Below are 17,942 nucleotides of genomic sequence, written 5' to 3' on the forward strand. Positions count from 1 at the left end.
ACTCCAGACTTGTGTAGGATTTACTTCTTAGCCTTTTCTTCTCCTGAAGATATCCCACAAGGCAGTGGCGGTTTAAGATCAGAGTTTTCCTTCTCCTAAATGGGCTACCTTCCCAGGTGGACAAGCCCCATCTGCCCCTCACTTCCCTCTGCAGCAGCAGTTCTCAACCTGTGGGTCCCCAGATGTTGTTGGACTACAACTCCCATCATCCCTGAACTCTGGCCTTGCTAGCTAGGGGTGATGGGAGTTGTAGTTCAACAACATCTGGGGACCCACAGGTTGAGAAAGGCTGTTCTACAGCATGTGCAGAAACCACCTTCTTGACCGTTGGACCCACTATTGCTCTCATCCGCTCAATCTGCCGGAGCCTGTCTATGCATGAAGGGCAAGTCCCTAACTTACCAAGAGTTTGAGGCCCGTTGGCTACCTTCACCTGGTTTAGCCAGCCAGTCAAGGCCATTCCTGGAGTTTGGCTGCTGTTTTATGCTGACAACTTCTAGGAGTCATGAAATGAGTGCAGGGTAGAGACCAAAGGTGGACAAACTACCCCAGAAGGAGCACAACATGTCTCCCACCAGAGGTACTACCCCTGCTCTAACACCCCAAACAATAACCTAAAATCAGTCTCCATATCTTAGCAGGGTCCACCCATTACCCATGACCATATTTTCACAGCTGTATAGTTTAATGGGTGTTAGAAATTAAAACTGTGCAGTTGCATTTCATTCTCAACTCATCCTTCACCACAGCTGTACTGAACAAACATTAAACAGCCTTAGGGAAGAGGGAAGCTTTGGCAAACAATACAGTTGTTTGCTCTCTGACTAGGAGAAAAAATGGTACAGTGGGGGGGGGGTGGAGAACCTTTCCCCTAAAAAGTAACTATTTAGTCAGTGACTGAGCAATGTTATAAAACCGGAGAGCAGACAGCGAAGGCTCTTGGCAGTAGGGCTTAACTATACAAGGAAACATACCACTCTCTTCATTTTTTAATTATTATTTATTCATTAAATTTATATCCTGCCCTTCTTCCTGGAGGCGCCCAGGACAATAAAAACATAGACAATTAAAAAACAAAACATTTAAAACATTCTAAAACCAATTGCAATTAAAAACACCCCAAAAGCAGTTTCAATTAAAAACACAGTTGTGAATTATGTTTTAAAAAAACAAAGAAATTATTCTGAGAAACCAGGCTCTATTTTTTAATTATTATTATTAAAAATGAAGAACAGAAGGAAGGATATAGCCCTCCTGGCTCCTGAGATTCCCAGTTTGCTATATCTGTGTAATAAGACCTCTACTCTGAAGTTTCAACACTGGTCTCCACAGAGCAGGATGTTATTTTCTGGCAGGTTTGTGATCTAGCTAACATGGTCTGGAGGTGCTTACAGTATGACCCAGGAACTCCCAATAAGACCGCACAAATTTCAGCACCAGGATAGAATCATAGACTGTTAGAGTTGGAAGCAGATGAACACAAGGAGCATCTAGTCCAACCCCTGCAAAGCAGGAATATTTTGCCCAACGTTGGGATCGAACCCATGACCCTGAAGTATATGCTCTACCAACTGAGCTACTCCACAATTCCACGGATCAGCACCAAACAGAGTTAGTGCCCCAGATGGCGAACACCTCTACATAATCACAGCATAGCATAGTTACAACACCACCAGTAGACCAGCATACCTCACCCCAGGGGACGGCATAAATGAGGGGTTGGATTGGATAATCGCCAACCATTATGACCAGGGATGGTAGCAGTCATAATCATGACAACTGCAGGAGCACAGCTTATCTATCCCTAGTATAGACACTGCTGAATGTATGAATATCAGGTATTGCAGTCCAGTATGAAGCAAATATTAAGCATGAGAACCTCACAGTCATGGGTTCAAGCCCCACGTTGGGCAAAAGATTCCTGTGTTACAAGGGTTTGGACTATATGACCCTTGTAGTCCCTTCTAATTCTATAATTCTATGAAACAATCCACCATGAAGTACATAGAGTTTTCTATTTCATCTCTGGCATACTTGTGTTGAGCAGGGATGGAGAATGAGTGGCCCTTTAGATGTTTCCAGTCTACAGTTACCATCGACCCCAACGGTTGCCCATGCTATATCGCAGGCCACACATCTCTCACCTCTGCATTAAAGGCACCACTCACTTCCCGCCCTTCTAATGAAAGACAAGGAACAAAGGACTAGAGAGACTGAGCTGTTCTTCCATCTCCCAAATGCAGGGCCCGCAGGGCAGCTGCAAACGATCTTGGCATGCTAACGCCAGCTAGCCCTGCTGTTTCTGATGTGCTGTCCTTGCTCCGAGAACAGATAAAACTATTTGAGCCTGGGGTGGTGGTGGGAGGAATCAGTCCAGGCTCTTTCATAATAAAGATCAAAGGTTGGATCCAACTCCTCTTGCAAGCAGTGTTTGACTTTTAAATATAATGTAAGATTAAACTCTCAAAGGTGAGTTCTTCTTGGCCATTCCAACTTTGGGGGAAAGAACACCAAATTACAACAGCCACTTGCAACAGGCCAGCTACCCAAACAGTGCTTCCACCATTCTTGTTTTGCACCCATCAACCATTATGGTTGGAGACGGCATCAGATAACTATCCATTTCTATACACATTGTCCTTTTCAGATTGGGGGGACAGAGCCTGTACCCCAGTCTTGATCCAACTGGAACTCCATGCCCACCTAAAGGTCTGACTTGGCACTTAGTGCTGGTTCACACCTGCAATGCTTTATATCTACAGTTTCAGGTGGTGGTGTTGCATGTGTGAACAAGCCATCCAGTTCAATCACCAGAATTTTGATATCACATCAGCGCACAACGCTCTTCCATGGAGTCAGTCCATAGAATCAACCACAACTCATCAAACCATGTATGTTCAAGCAATGAGAAATCAAGTGAGGTGCGTGCATGTGTGGATCAGCCTGTACATGAGCTGCCTTCAAGAATGTTATATTTTTGGACAACCAGGTTGGCTTTTGTTGCCTTCAATAAAATGCATCAGTACTACAGGTCTTGGTTATATACATATCCTGAATTCTTCTCTGTGTGCTGCATTTCTAAGTATGTCTCGTCAGAAGAGAATCTAATTAAGTCCCTAGGGACTTGATCCCTTGTAAGTGTGCTTAGGAGTGGAACCAAACAATATGCTCCTATGCATGTTTATTCAGAAGAAAGCTCACCTGTGGTCCATAAGGCTTACCCTTACTTAGAGAGATGTGTGAATACCATTTTCAGCCTTAAGGTAGAATCCTATACACACTAAACTAGGAGTATGTCCCACTTAACTCAGTGAGACTTACTTCTGTGTAAGCATACATAGGATTGTGCTGTTAGTGCACCTTTCCCCTTCCTCTCTCCTCTCTCCTCTTTCCCCTTCCTCTCTCCTCTTTTCCCTTTCTCTCCTCTCTCTTCCCTCTGTTAAGATCTGTTTTAATTGGACTTTTACATGCTTTAGTCCAGTGTTGTACAAAAATTTCCTCCTTTCAAATTTGCAGTTACGATCCTTAGAATCTGGTAAGTGATTAAACAACAGAAGCAAAAATAACACACAGCCCACCACCATTTTCCTAACTAAAAGGCTACCAAAAAATAAACCAGTAATAATCTGGGCATGAAATATTGTGCTTCAGACACATGAATATTCTTCCCCAGTCTTCAACTGGATCACTTTAGTAAGTCTTATAATTCTAGCTGTTTTAACCTGCTGGTCAGTTACTCATGTCTCCCTGCTCTATATTATGGTTTGTTTTTATTGTATCTTGCTTTTATAATTTTGTATTTTAGCTATTTTTAAAATGCTGATCTATGACCATAAGAAACTGATTGACTGACTGACTGACTGATTGATTGATTGATTGATTGATTGATTGACTAAAAGGCTGAGGCCCAGCACACTAGACAGGATCCGCACCATAAGGCCATCAGATTCCTAACTAATTTGAGCAAAGTTCCTTTCAAAATAACGTCACCTAATGTAGTACCCTTTTCAGTTAAAAACAATAATAATAAAATAGTGTTGAACTGGTGTGTTCGTGTGTGTGAGAGAGAATGAATATCTATATACTGGTCACAGTGAACCGTCATTGTGCTGCTGGCAGGGTTAATGGACACTGTTTCAGACTGAAGTCCTAAAATGGTGTCACAAAACATGGGTTCAACAGCTCATGGAAACCAAAATCAAAATTTTAAAGTCCTGATGGTCAGTTTTGGAGTTGAGCAGAGATCTGAATTCAGCCACCATAATCCCACACCCAACAGCTCCCAAAGAACTGATCAGCAGGATTTTAGGTTTTTCAAATACAAAGCCCTGGCTGCCCTATGCAGGCAGTGTTAAGATGAGAAACATTAAAACATTTTTCACAAAAAGGACACCACCAGCTATTTTTCTTGTTGGTTTTCCAAAAGGAAGGCGGAAAAGTTCTACAAAACACTGAAGGACAGTCACTTTGCACAATTTCTCAAAAGGATTCCTTTTGGAAGGACCTCCCCAAAATAAAATAAAAAATAGCCAGGGTAGTCGATTACCTCTTTATGTTGAACAGAAGGTACAAACCGGTAGGATTGCACAGCAACTGTAAGGAATGTCATCGATGAAATTACCCACAGCTGTAATTTAAGCAGGCAGTTACACTCAAAATCTTACAAAGCTGAAAGACTTACCTGAATCTACTCCGCAAATCTAGATTTTCAACTAGTAATACCTCCAACAGACCCAGCTTATTGCTATCTAAGTTCTATGAAGAACTGTAGTCCACACCAAGTGCTGTCCCGGTCACAAATGTCAGCAGTGACTGTGAGCTTTGAACCTCAAACCTTGGGGCCGAGCCATTATCAGATGAATGAAGCCGATATGGTCAGATGTGCTTTCTGGAATCCCAAAAGCAATGCTTTCTGATAACTAGATTTTAAAGTTTCCCTACATCTTCTATCTAGATTTCAAAGCAACTCCACAATAATTCACCTCAACCTTGAGATATTGAAATGTATCTGAACAATATGAATCCCACTGTTGACGTTTAAGCATTTTAAATGGGAGCTTTCATTCTTAAAAATTGCAAGCGTATTGCAGAACTGCAGACAGATGCAATTTTCTACACATTGCATCAGATTAAAGAGCATATATATATGGTTGGCCATGCTGTGGCCATTACACATCTTTCTGTGCCTTGCTGTTACAGAAATAATGTTCAGTTTGTGTTAACTTTATCAGTAACTTGACATCCCTGCCTTATTTTACATTGTTAGGCAGAAGGCTTGGCAGCATTGGATTTCAAAACACCTCCATACCTGGTGGTAACAGTGTCAGGTCCTGGTGTCATCCCAGTGGGTCAGGGCAGAGGAGGAGGCAGCAACACTTAGGCAAGCATGCTAGGCAAATCATAAAATTAATTACAGCAGCTTGAAAGTGTAATGGTTAAGAATGGCTGTGTGCCAATCTGCCGCCAGACTGTAAACTTCTCAGGTTTACCTCTCTTGATAAGAGCTTCTAAACGTTCACAGCTTGATATGCTTTGACTAAGTGACAAACATGATGAGGTTTTAAGAAACACAGGCCAGTGTGCCTAAGAACTTTCTCCTGCAAAAAAATAAAAAATAAAACATCTTTGGGGAAAACTCTAAGTTATGTGACTCTGAAGTCCTGTTTAGCTCCACAAATTTAGATAATGCTGGTCTAAATATCATGGGAGACCGGCCAAATGGGAGAAGTTTTTGCAGCTACCCTGTGCTTTGCATCTTTGGAAGCTTTGCAAGATTCTGCAGGTGAGAAACTGTGAGTAACATTGTTGGAGGATTTTTTTTTATAATGATCAAGGTGTTAGGCTCCCTTGTTATTTTTGCTATTGCAACAGTGTCGTGTTGTTAATATAATCTGGTTATATTTATAGTACTGAAATGTTGCTTTCCGTACGTTGCTCCATTTGCTATTGTGTTGCTGATTTATTATGTTACGTTTTTCTAACTGTTTTTGCACTGTTTGGATTGTGATATGCATCTCTGCTTCGGCCATGTTTCTTCTTTTTTGTGGAAAAGCAACATGCGGATGAAATCATCAACGGACGAACTCTAGATAAGTCAGGAAATGCAATCAATGAAGAAGAAAGGACGAATCTCTTTTGTATGCAAAGCATTATGATAGAAATCCAGAACCTATCCTGTAATCTCCTTTCCAGGTCCTAGGATGTACACTGATATACTTCATCAGGTTTTCCGTCCCATGTTCCCCTCAAGATCAAGGTGGCAGGCTAGTATCAGCACCCAGTATCTTTGGCCAACTGCTGGGACCCAGTATCACGGCAGGACTCACTTCTGAAACCCATACCCCCCTTAAACAATTATTTTCCTGATGGGAGCTAGGCTACCATTTTGATTTCCCACAATACCTCAGTAGTCACTTTTATTTCCTCAAAATGTAGCAACAGTACTGAATACTGAGTTGGAGCCAGAACAGAAGATAGGTTTTACCACATGACCACCCATCCTGGGCTTGTTATTTACAGCAGCTGGTGGTGGTAGGGTCTGGACCACAGGGTATGGAGAAGGGGGAGGGTTTGCCATTTCCTGCTAAAATCTCTCCTCCAGGCTCCAGTTGACATTTGCCCCAAAGCTGTCTTTTACTGGAATGGTATTTCTGGGGTATCATAGCGGAGAGGAAGATTTTTTTTGTAGAAAAATGCCATGGGGGGTTGAAGCCAGACCTCACAGCCCTATGTACCATAGTCCCAGTCTGCACCATGTCATTCCACCACTTTCTAATGCTTTAAAAACAACAATCCAAGGATGTACAGTGGTACCTCAGGTTACAGATGCTTCAGGTTAGAGATGCTTCAGGTTACAGACTCCGCTAACCCAGAAATAGTACCTCGGGCTAAGAATTTTACCTCAGGATGAGAACAGAAATCGCGCGGTGGGAGCGGGAGGCCCCATTAGCTAAAGTGGTGCTTCAGGTTAAGAACAGTTTCAGGTTAAGTACGGCCCTCCAGAACGAATTAAGTTCTTAACCCGTACAATCACACGGCAACCACATTGCCTTTTCCAGGTCTTTTTCTTAGCAGGAAACAGGATTCTATGCCTCAAACTTCTTTTTTCTCTTCACCCTCCCACAGAATGGCATCCATACAGCCCAGAGGCCCCCGGCAGGAATGCCAGGTTGAAATTTCAAACACATTTTGGAGCTCTGCCCCTGAAGAAAGGAATAGTTCGTTCTTTGAAATGGTGAAATGAGACAATATATAAAGGGCATGAATTATGTCAGGGTATCTAACAATTTCAGGCTGAAAACTTCACAGTGCTTCTCCAATCGATGAGCTCATATAGCAGTGAAGATGGGGCTGACTGGCAGGCCGACTTGGCTGGCTTATGACCTCACCGTAAATTCAAGAGCTTTCTACAAGTCAAGTGATATTTTTACTGGCATTATGTTTTATGTGCATAAAACCATGAAACACCCAGATGTAATTTTATGAGACAGCGCCACATAAAACGCTGGAAGTCCCAAACGTTGCCAGTGAAAACAAGAGCTGAACTTATCAATCCATAAGAAGATCGTTTACATTCTGAAAGTGGAGGATATTTCACTCTCTGTAAAATTCTGGCCAGAGAGGACAGCAGTGTTTAGAGAACCTCATCTCTGAAAGAGATATGAGAGATTACTGGCAATGCATTACAGAGAAACGAATAAGTAGTATTTACCAATCAATGCAGAACAGAATACCATAAGCTATGATGCGGACTGTAAAAGCCATTATTAACGGCATCCATAATAAAATATGCTCTCTTGTTATAATGAGATTTCCAATATACCTCCACCCAACCTTGCAAACTTCCAAGTGAAGCCAATAGTTCTTGGTGGTGGGACTAATCAAGATTCTGGACTGACTAAGTCAAATAAAATACAATAAATTGTTTAATTAATCATGTCTAGTCTTCTTTTTATTGCCAATAAACAAGCCCATGAATGAGATAAGAAAAACTCAAGACAAACTACAGTATCTCCAAAGCCAGACAGAGTCCCAGATGACGAGATTATTTTTCAGGTTTAACATTGATCCCATATATTGTATATGAAATTACAGCCACGGGAATTGGTTTATTTGAATGACATTAAAAACAATTGTTTCTTGGTGGCAAGGGTAGCCAACATGGTACCCACCAGAAGTTTTGGACTACAACTACCATCATCCCTGAGCATCAGCGATGCTGGCTGGCGTTGCAAGGAGGTGTAGCCCACAACAGCTTGAAGCCACCACATCGGCTAACCTTGCTCTAGGGCAACTGCTGTCAAAGTGTGTCCTGGGAGGAGTCTTCGGTTCCTTCGAAGCACATCAATGGGCCCTTGGGCAACAGCTTGCCCAACATTGTGGTTTCTCCTCCACAGTGAGAAGTCACAATGAAATGTTTCAAGAGCTTTGGCATATCTTCTGTTCTCAGTTGTTGTGGAGCAACAGGGTGGACCAACAGAACTGGCCAGCACAGTAAGGTCTATTCAAAACTAAATCCCATTGACCTTAATGGAGCTTTCTCTAGGTTAGTGAGTCTAGGATTGCAGCCTAAATTGCATACGCTCTCGCTCATATTAGTTCAAAGTCTCATTACTGTAGCGTTCAAGCATGCGAGAGTACCGTACAACCTTAATTCTTGTTTATCTTTCTACAGAAATTGTCCTTTGGGTATAAATACCTCCATGTGTTTGTATGCCGGTAAATACTCTGCCCTCTGGTGTCAAACTCTCAGAATTACTTTTAAAATCTACCTCTAAAGAACTGGACAGGGGGCACTCCCTGAACTTTAAAGTCTTCAGAAAGTGCTGGGCTGTCATTCTTCAAGTGGCAATCACACATGGATTGTCTGGATTGTGTGGTCTGTTCCTATGTCAGCACCAGTAGACACAATGGAAGCACACCAGTGTCCTAGCATGGGCCAGGAACTACTGTAACCATATAATCAGATTGTACACCTGGTTGCCACTCACAAGTGGAGCACCAAAGAAACAGAAGCAGCACATGGGGCGACATTCACACTGTACCAGCAACGTATTAAACAAGATAGCAGAAGTACGAACAAGCCCACTATAGGCAAAACAGAGATTTGAGACTGGCTCAAGGGACTCAAAACCCCATTTCAGAGATGCTGAATTGGTGTATTGCATTGCCCATGTGAGGCCAACACTGAAAGGCACACATAGTTTTACAATGCATCTCTTCTGTCCCACATTAATAACAATAACCACAAATAGTGCAAGATCAAGGATGCTTGTTGGGTTGTGCATTAAAAAGGAGGAGGACAGTTAAAGGATTTTCAGTTAATACTTCAGCTTTTCAATGATTGATTTGACTTACTTTAAAAAATGAGCATTCTACTCAACAGTGGGGCCTTTTGATATACCAAAGAGGGTGCTGGCCTAATAAACAAAAGCTAGCACTCAGGGTTAAGATTATAATTTGCCACCTGATTCAAAGTGTCGCCGCTATTTCAAGAACTCAATAAAAAGAATAATAATAAAAAGTGTCGCCGCTAATTTATCAGCAAAGTTTTAGCTGATTAGTCTACCCATTGATCTAACAGCACAATCTAATGTTTACTCCGAAGTAAGCCCCACTGAGTTCAAATGGACTTACTCCCAGGTAAGCAGGTACAGAAATGCAACCTAAGCCTATTAAAGGAGTGGGGGGGACCCCATTGATTTCATGCAGACCATCAAGTCAGCTTGGTATGTGATTTTGATTTCTTATTTCTGCAGCAACCCTCAGATTGCCTGTTAGAAGTAGAAGCCAGAGTTTATTTTGAGGGAAAACTATCGTCCCATCTGCTTCCCCCCCAAAAAAAAGATGGTGCCTCCAGTTCAGACTAGCTCAAACTCATAATGTCTAAAAAGCACTCTCTTTCTCACCTAACACACTAACTGCTTCCTAATGGAGTTAAGATGATGTGAAGAAAGTGTTTCTTTATTGGATTAACCTAAGAGCTATTTAGGAGCAGAGCTAGGGGGATAAAATGTCCAATTCAATGTAGTCATTCATGTTAAAGAAGAAGCAGGAGCCTGATATTGACGCTTACACCTTTGCGAAGCATTTATCCCCAACTCAAGTCAAGAATTTATTAGAAGGAACGAAGGAACAATTAAAACTTCTCATTTAAATTGATAGAGCCAATCTGTAAGTGGTCTCTCTCTGAATCCCCCCCCCCCTTGTACTTCTTATTTGCTCACAGAATTAAGCGGCTTTGTCTGGGAGAAGAAAACACAGTGTCAACAGTTTTTCATCCTATCCGACTGCCTGCCTGCCTGTCTTGTCTTTCTGACACAGTACTTGACACAGGATCACATGTTTTCGTCTAGTGACCAAGGCTGAAAAGTGCAAAGGGAGCAGACTTTTCCCCTTTGTGAATCATACATAACACAAAACAGAAAAAGGAACACTAATGTTAAAGTGGCAGCGAAGTCTCCCAAGCATTTAACACAAACTCCATCAAAATGGGACTGCAACCCCACAGGTTCATAGCTGCACTACTCTATAAAGGCAACAGCGTGGAATAAGAAAAGTGTTCAGTGCCATTTATATGGAGACTAGTTATGGGGTTCCTAGGGTATAGAGAGGTCTGTGTCACATTTCATAATGCAACTTCCTTTGTTCCCTGGATTTCTAGCCAATATTCTGCATCAGGCGTAGCTCAGTAAACTTTTCCTTTCTGGCTCCCATTTTGCAGATCTCTTTACACCCAATTGCTATAAAAGTGTGATTTTGCTGGCTGTAGACAATTTTGTATCATGGAAGTCAACAGAAACCACTGAGAACGAAGCTCAATTTCAATAGTCCCACCCAGTGTTTCCTATCCCCTGGTTATCCAAGAATGTGACATACAGAAAGAACCAAGGAACTGCATCTTATATATATATATGACTACTGAGTCTTTCTATGAATACTAGAAAAGTATCTTTATATGAAGATAAATATCCTCAGCGACTGCAGTGAAGACATTTTAGTTCAGAAGTGATCACAAGGTAAACGAATTAAGGCCCAACACAGTTTCAATTGTCAGGCTCTTCTTCAAACAAAAATAATATGTGATCCACTTTATAAAAACCACACAATCAATTTGCCGCCTGCAGTAACACCCATGTGGTATTCTATCAAAAGCCAAATCTAACCTGATAGAACATAACACAGGAAGACAAGAGGAAGCCTCCCTTATTTAATATTTTTAACTGTGGGAGAACAGATTGAATCCCTAATGGATAGCTATTACTTTTACAAATAGGCAGAACCTTTCTCTAGAATGATTTAGATGATCGTGTGGCACACATTTTGGCAGTGAATTTTATCTGCAGCATAGTAGAAGATGTTCACGCTAAGGGCATTGATGAAATCACTGCCTTAGGAGACAGATGCAGGAGGAGACAAGCTGAATGATAGAACAGCATGTGTTCAAGCTCCCATCAACACAATGGACTCCAGTAGATCAGAGGGAGCAGTTACATCTGCCATGTCAACAATATGGTGCCCCAGGAGACCCCAACGCTATGTGTTTAGCGCAAATCTGCAGAATGTCTCACAGAAGCCCAGAATGCTCCATCTGTCCTGGGAAGGGACTGTGATTGCACACAGAGACATAGAGAGAGGGACATATTTTCATCCAGAGATAATGGAATCATTGCACACAAAGAGTATCAAATGGGAACGCAAGAATGCTTGCATTTGATTTCCATGTGAATTTCCATGTCACTATCATAGAAAATGCGAGTGTCTTGAATCAAGACCATAAAAACATAAAAGTCTGTTTGTTCTGCCACCTGCAAAAGTTCATTAAAAGATATTTATCGCAGCAGATAAGAGGTAAAGTTAAAAAGAAAGCTGCAGCAGGAAACATTAATCTTTTCTTATAATTGTAGTCATCAGCATAATTGCTTTCTGCATGCTGGAATTATCTTATTGGCTTTTATTACATAATTCATTAATTTTTTTTGCCTTGCAAGGATTACAAAAAGGATGCAGTCTTTTATAAACAGAATGACTACTTAGGAGTTCTGCAATCCAAAACATTGATTTTACTATGTGTCATTATTATTACTTGGTGAGAGCCAATGAAGTGTAGTAGTTAAAGAGTGTTGGACAAGGAAGACCTGGGTTCAAAAACCCCATGAAACTCATGCAGTGACTTTGGGTCACTTAATATATCTCAGCCTACCCTACCTAACAGGTTTGTTGGTAGAATAGAATGCCAGTGGGAAGAGTACCAATCACATTGCTATGCTGCCTTGGAAGAAATGTAGGATATAAATGAAATTATTATTCTATTTGCAGGAAGTTGCCTACAGTTCCAACTCTAGGCAGACTTCACTGGAAGAAGTCCTGGAATGGGAAACTCACTACAGAGATGTTTTTGGTTAGACAAAAGATTACTGCGTTGCAGGGGGCTAAACTGGATGATGCAAAAAAATGAAACTGACTTTCACAGAGAGCAATTCCAATGACCCTTAGGAATCAGGTCGTTGGTCATTTACTCTGCTGTAATCCCAGCACTGTGAGCCTCCCAAAGTATCTTTTGGGGAAAGTAGGGGTTCTGGGTCCTGGCCAGGTCACGGCACCTACATCTTTAAAAATGACCCCAGGAGTAGCTGCAGATGTTAAGCTTCTAGTCACCTTCCTCCACAGGCATGGGAGGAAAGGGACAAGCAAGTGATTTTAGTTACCCTCCCTCTTAACTTCACTGAATTTTCCCTGGCAGGAAGAGGAGAACTTCTGCTGTAGTGTGGGGTGGAATAGGAAGATGTGAGGCTTCTTCTTTCCATTTGCTCAGTAACATCCACTCCTGTCTTTTCTGCCTTTAGGGACCCTTTCCCCTGCTGCAGCCAAGCAGCCAGTTCTAGGACACATTGCAAGATGTACATTTGGTCCACGTGGAGAACAAGCCAGGACTGCTGGCCCTCGCTGTGACCTTGGATGAACCAAGAGCTCTGCTTTAGAACAAAAACAGCTGGAGTTTCACAAGGCCACAGGATAGAAAAGCAGGACAGGGAGCAGGGGAAGCTTACACAGCAGAGAAGAAGTGGGAGGATGGCTTGCATAAGGGACATTCCAGGATGTGGGGAAACTCTACACTATAAGGAGGCAAAACTAACCTCGCGCAGACAGAATAATTGTGTCTTCCCTGCAGTTGGAGAACTTTGGGGAGAGGGGTCAGCTAAAATGTCTCTCCCAACTTTGCTAGTTCCATGTATATGAAGAAGATGTGCAGCAACATCAAAAAGGCACTCTGCATAATTTCACAATTGGTGAGTAGGCTGGGGCCCTGCAGATGTTGTTGGAGTCTAGCTCCCATCAGGCTCCATCAGACTAACTAATAGGCAGGGATGATGAACGTCCTAGTTCAGCAATGTCTTGAGGGCCAATGCATTGCCCGCCAAGGTCCTCGAAAAAGATCTCCATACAGAGAAAGAACGTTTGGCGTCTTCCATTTCTGAGGAAGATCTTATTTAAAACTTGCAATGATGGTATCGTCGGGTGGTGTAATGGACAACTGTGTGCCAGTCATACAAGCCAGGGGTACTGACCCTGGCGAACCTGGTCTACATAGTATGTGCAGGCAACTAAAGACATGCATGTAGGATCTACAGTGATGCTTCATGAAAATGATTTCTAAGCACACTTTTAAAATAAAAAACAAACAAACCTGAAATTGCAACAAGCTCACTGGGTAGAAACAAACTCATTAAATTTAAAGTTGAAAACATAGGTTGGGTTGTTGTTTTTTTAAGAGAGCCAGTGTTGTGTTGTGGTTAGAGTGTTGGAACTGAGAGACCAGGATATGAATCCCTACTCTGCCATTAAGATTACATGGTGACCATGGACCACTCACTGCCTCTCGGCCTCACACCTCTGCAGCATCGTTGTGGGGATTAAATGGGGGGGGGACTTAAAATGCTGCTTTTAAGTCCATGAAGGAAAAGGTGCATCAAACATCTCAAACTTCTTCTTATTCTTGTTTATTTGCCACATTTGTCTCTCAACTTTCCTCCAAAGAACTCAGAGCGGAGTTTGATTCATGATTTTCCTTCCCCACCACCACCATCACAACAACCCAGTAAGGTAGGCAAGTCTGAGAGAAAGTGGTGAGGGTCTTCAGCTCACCTAACAAGCTTCATGGCTGAGGGGGGATTTTTACCCAGGCTGTTAACCTAATCCACAAACACAACCATATGCATACAACACCAAACTCTCATTTATCACCAATACACACACACACACCAACACAACTATGGCCTTTTTGTTCACATATTTACAATGCTCCCAGACCAATGGATCGGAAGGATCTCACTGTATATCAGCTTGGGCAGGAAAATAACCATTGCTAGTCCCTGTTCCCTTGGGCTTCCTTTTTTCTATTCCAACTCTTGCAAAACAAAACTCCCAGTTCCTGTTGGGTCCTGACTCACAAAGAATGGAATCTGTTTCCACAACAGTGGGCCAAAAGACCAGAAGCATGTTTTAAACTTATTGCTACTATTCTTACAAATATATTGTTATTGCTATATGTTGCTTCTCCTAGCAAAAAAAAACCCCAAAACCCAAAAAACTTTTCCTGTGTCCAGAGTGCTTTCTTTCCAGGGCTGAGGTGCAAAATCCATCAGATGAGATGGATTTGCACCATTATTATTATTATTATTATTATTATTATTCCATTTGCCAGGCTGATGGCTTTCATTAAGCTGCCATACGTACCCCGGGGTTACTCTCGGTCATTTCTAGCTACTTAGAGCTCCTCGTATCTGTCTGTCTCTCCTCGCAGCCCTATTTTTTTTGGGTCTTGCCTCAACAGCCCCAACTGCAGGCGTCTTCTGATAAAGCAGCCGTCGAAAGAGAGAAAAAGAGAAAAACAGGCTCCCTCTCTCAGGCTCGGCTCCAAGGGAACCAACCCTCCATGCCGGCAGAAACCTTATTTGTTTCTTTTCAAGGTGCCCCAAGTCTCGTGCAGAGAGCCTTTTCTGCCGAGAGGAAAAATCTGCGCGCTGCTCAACTCCTCAACTAAACCCCGAGGAGCTAAATGTGTTGTTTTGACACAGGGGGAAAACAAAGAGGGGCAGGATAGAAAGGAAGAAAACGAAAGGAAAATATATCTGGGGGGACCTCAAGCAACCTGAGGCGTCGCTTTTTGTCTCTAGCTAGAACCCCAAACATTTACATGGCTCGCCAAGCCAAGCTCGCCTCGCCTCGCCTCTTTTGTCCTCTCCAAAACGCGTCCCAATTCCCGGCCGGAGTTGCACCCAACAGGCACCGAAACGAAACGGAACAAAAAAATAAGGGTGCTGGGGCGCCCTGGCATGCTCGGAACGTGCGGGGGAGGAAGGTGTGTGTGAGAGAGGAACAAAAACGCACTCTGCACATGCTCAGAGGTATGCTTCCCCAGCCCCACGCAAAGCATGAAAAGAAAAGCAGCGAGGTCCCCCAAAGCGAGTTGTTTTCGGCGCCAGCGCTGAGGCTCTTTGTGTCGGTTTTGCATAGGCGCAAATGAAGCCCCGGCAGCTTTCTATGGGACGGCTGGTGTGGGGTGGGTGGAAGTAGGGGGAGCCCCCCCCCCAAAGTCCATCTTAACCGGGGGTGGGCCGAGTTTCAACAATCCTCTTGAACCCCCAACCATTTTCCCAGCCCCCCCCAAAAAAAACCATCTCATTTTACCTGCTCGCCAGTTTGATCTGAGGGTGTCTTTCTTGTCCCCTTCGATGGGGAATGGAAAAGAGAAAAGTCCTCGCCACGAAGCCTGATGATAGTCCCCCTGGACCCGGGCGAAGGGGTTGTGGCTGTTGTGTGGTGGTTGTTATTTGCAGGCGGGGCGAGTAAGGCGGCGGGGGGAGCTGTCTCTGCCCCCTGCCAGCTGCCCCACGGACGGAGACCAGGAGATCTGTTGAACCCGGAGCTCCTTATATAGATTCCGCCGGCGCTGCACGGAGGAGGTTATTATCGGTCAACCGCGGCTTCCTTCTGCTCTCGCTGCTGCTGCTGCTGCTCTGCCTCTGTTTATGTATTTCAGTCACTCACCGCCAGCACGTGGAGGACAAGCACGCCTCTTAAAAGGGCGACGCGGGGTGCCATGCATTTCACCAATGGAAACAGCAGTGATGGCCAAACTTGGCCCTCCAGCTGTTTTGGGACTATAACTCCGATCATCCCTAGCTAACAGGACCAGTGGTCGGGGATGATGGGAACTGTAGTCCGAAAACAGCTGGAGGGCCACGTTTGGCCATCACTGTAAGGGAAAGCGGGAAATCAGAAAGAAGAAGAAGAAGAAGAGTTTGGATTTGATATCCCGCCTTTCACTCCCTTTAAGGAGTCTCAAAGCGGCTAACATTCTCCTTTCCCTTCCTCCCCCACAACAAACACTTTGTGAGGTGAGTGGGGCTGAGAGACTTCAGAGAAGTGTGACTAGCCCAAGGTCACCCAGCAGCTGCATATGGAGGAGCGGGGAAGCGAACCCGGTTCCCCTGATTACGAGACTACCACTCTTAACCACTACACCACACTGGCTCTCAAACCGGGATGACTCCTGTAAACTCGAAAAAGGGACACTTGGAGGGTTTGGGATCACCTACCCTGAGAGGAAGGGGACGTGGGTGGCGCTGTGGGTTAAACCACAGAGCCTAGGACTTGCCGATCAGAATGTTGGCAGTTCGAATCCCCGCGATGGGGTGAGCTCCTGTTGCTCGGTCCCTGCTCCTTCCCACCTAGCAGTTCAAAAGCACATCAAAGTGCAAGTAGATAAATAGGCGGGAAGGTAAATGGCGTTTTACCTTCTGGCAGGAAGGTAAACGGTGTTTCCGTGCGCTGCTCTGGTTCGCCAGAAGCGGCTTAGTCATGCTGGCCACATGACCCGGAAGCTGTACGCTGGCTCCCTCGGCCAATAAAGTGATATGAGCGCCGCAACCCCAGAGTCGGTCACGACTGGACCTAATGGTCAGGTCCTTTTTACCCCGAGAGGAAGGGGAGAGTGAGGATCAGTCCCCCGGGAGGCCCCGCCACCTCTGCCCTCGCGTCAGGTTGAAATATCATTACAACAACCCTGTGATGTAGGGTAGGCTGAGAGGCAGTGCTTGGCCAAAGGTCACCCATTGGGTTTCATGGCTGAGCATGGATTTGAGCCCTGGTCTCCCATGTCCTATAACTGCTACATCACTAAGCCCTCTGTTGCGCATATTATTGGTTGCACTTAAGTTTGCACTCCACAGTATACCTGACTGTGGCATTTTTCCTCCCCTCAGTAAGGATGTGTGGCAGCCATTCACATATAGGGTAGGAAGTAAATGGCAGTGCCATTGAGGTGAGAGTAAAACCTGTTCTCTGCTGCTGATCTTCCCCACCGGACTGCTTTGACCCAGCTTGGGTTCAGTTTCTTCGTCAGACTGTGCTGGAATCTCGGACAACCAGACAGAATCAGGCAGACAAATGCAGAGAGACCTGCCACATGGATGTGCCATGTGGCACAGCCAGTGGGCATTTAAGGTGCACAGGAACAGGCAGATGAAGTCTGTGGGTTTTGGGTTTTTTGGTTTTTTTACTCATGGCTTACTTTCACCTACTCTTTCCCTCTCCAAGTCACCACAGCTTCTTGCTGAGATTTGAAATCTAACATTTATTTGCCTTGGGCAACTGCCTTGCTCAGCCTAAAAGTAGGGCTGGTCCTGGTAGCTAACTTTCACTCTCAGTTTGCATGTATGTTTGCTCTGCTCAGATACAGTCCCAGGTGCTCTTCCCCAGAGAACACTCTGGACTGAGTAAGAAGTGCTCTTTTTCTGGGGGTACCCAAGGGTATGTAGTACTGGCACTCTTCGCCTCCCCAAGAAGAGAATAACTAGTTAAAAGTGTGGCACTTAACTGTAACAACTTCATGGTGAGTACTACTGACACCATTTTTTCTAGAAGAAAGGCAGTGTGTG

The 17,942-nt window shown here is 43.9% G+C and overlaps 1 protein-coding gene and 1 long non-coding RNA gene across 3 annotated transcripts in view; one reads left to right on the top strand and one right to left on the bottom strand.

Moving 5' to 3' along the window:
* ABCA1 (ATP binding cassette subfamily A member 1) overlaps positions 1 to 16,027 on the bottom strand; it is a 120,191-nt gene extending 104,164 nt beyond the window's left edge. Inside the window, exon 1 of one of the 2 annotated variants that reach the window (XM_083718128.1) lies at positions 15,691 to 16,027. The gene's annotated coding sequence lies outside the window, so the exon portion shown is untranslated. The remainder of the gene's footprint in view (positions 1 to 15,690) is intronic. The other variant, XM_083718129.1, reaches the window with a different exon arrangement.
* On the top strand, positions 3,551 to 15,664 carry LOC310835399. Its single transcript, XR_014559637.1, has 2 exons — positions 3,551 to 9,476; positions 9,525 to 15,664. It is a non-coding gene; the product is annotated as an uncharacterized lncRNA (long non-coding RNA).
* Positions 16,028 to 17,942: the final 1,915 nt, after the last annotated feature.

This window comes from Podarcis gaigeae, assembly GCF_964106915.1.
Source record: "Podarcis gaigeae genome assembly, chromosome: 17".
In the NCBI taxonomy this organism is placed as follows: Eukaryota; Metazoa; Chordata; class Lepidosauria; order Squamata; family Lacertidae; genus Podarcis; species Podarcis gaigeae.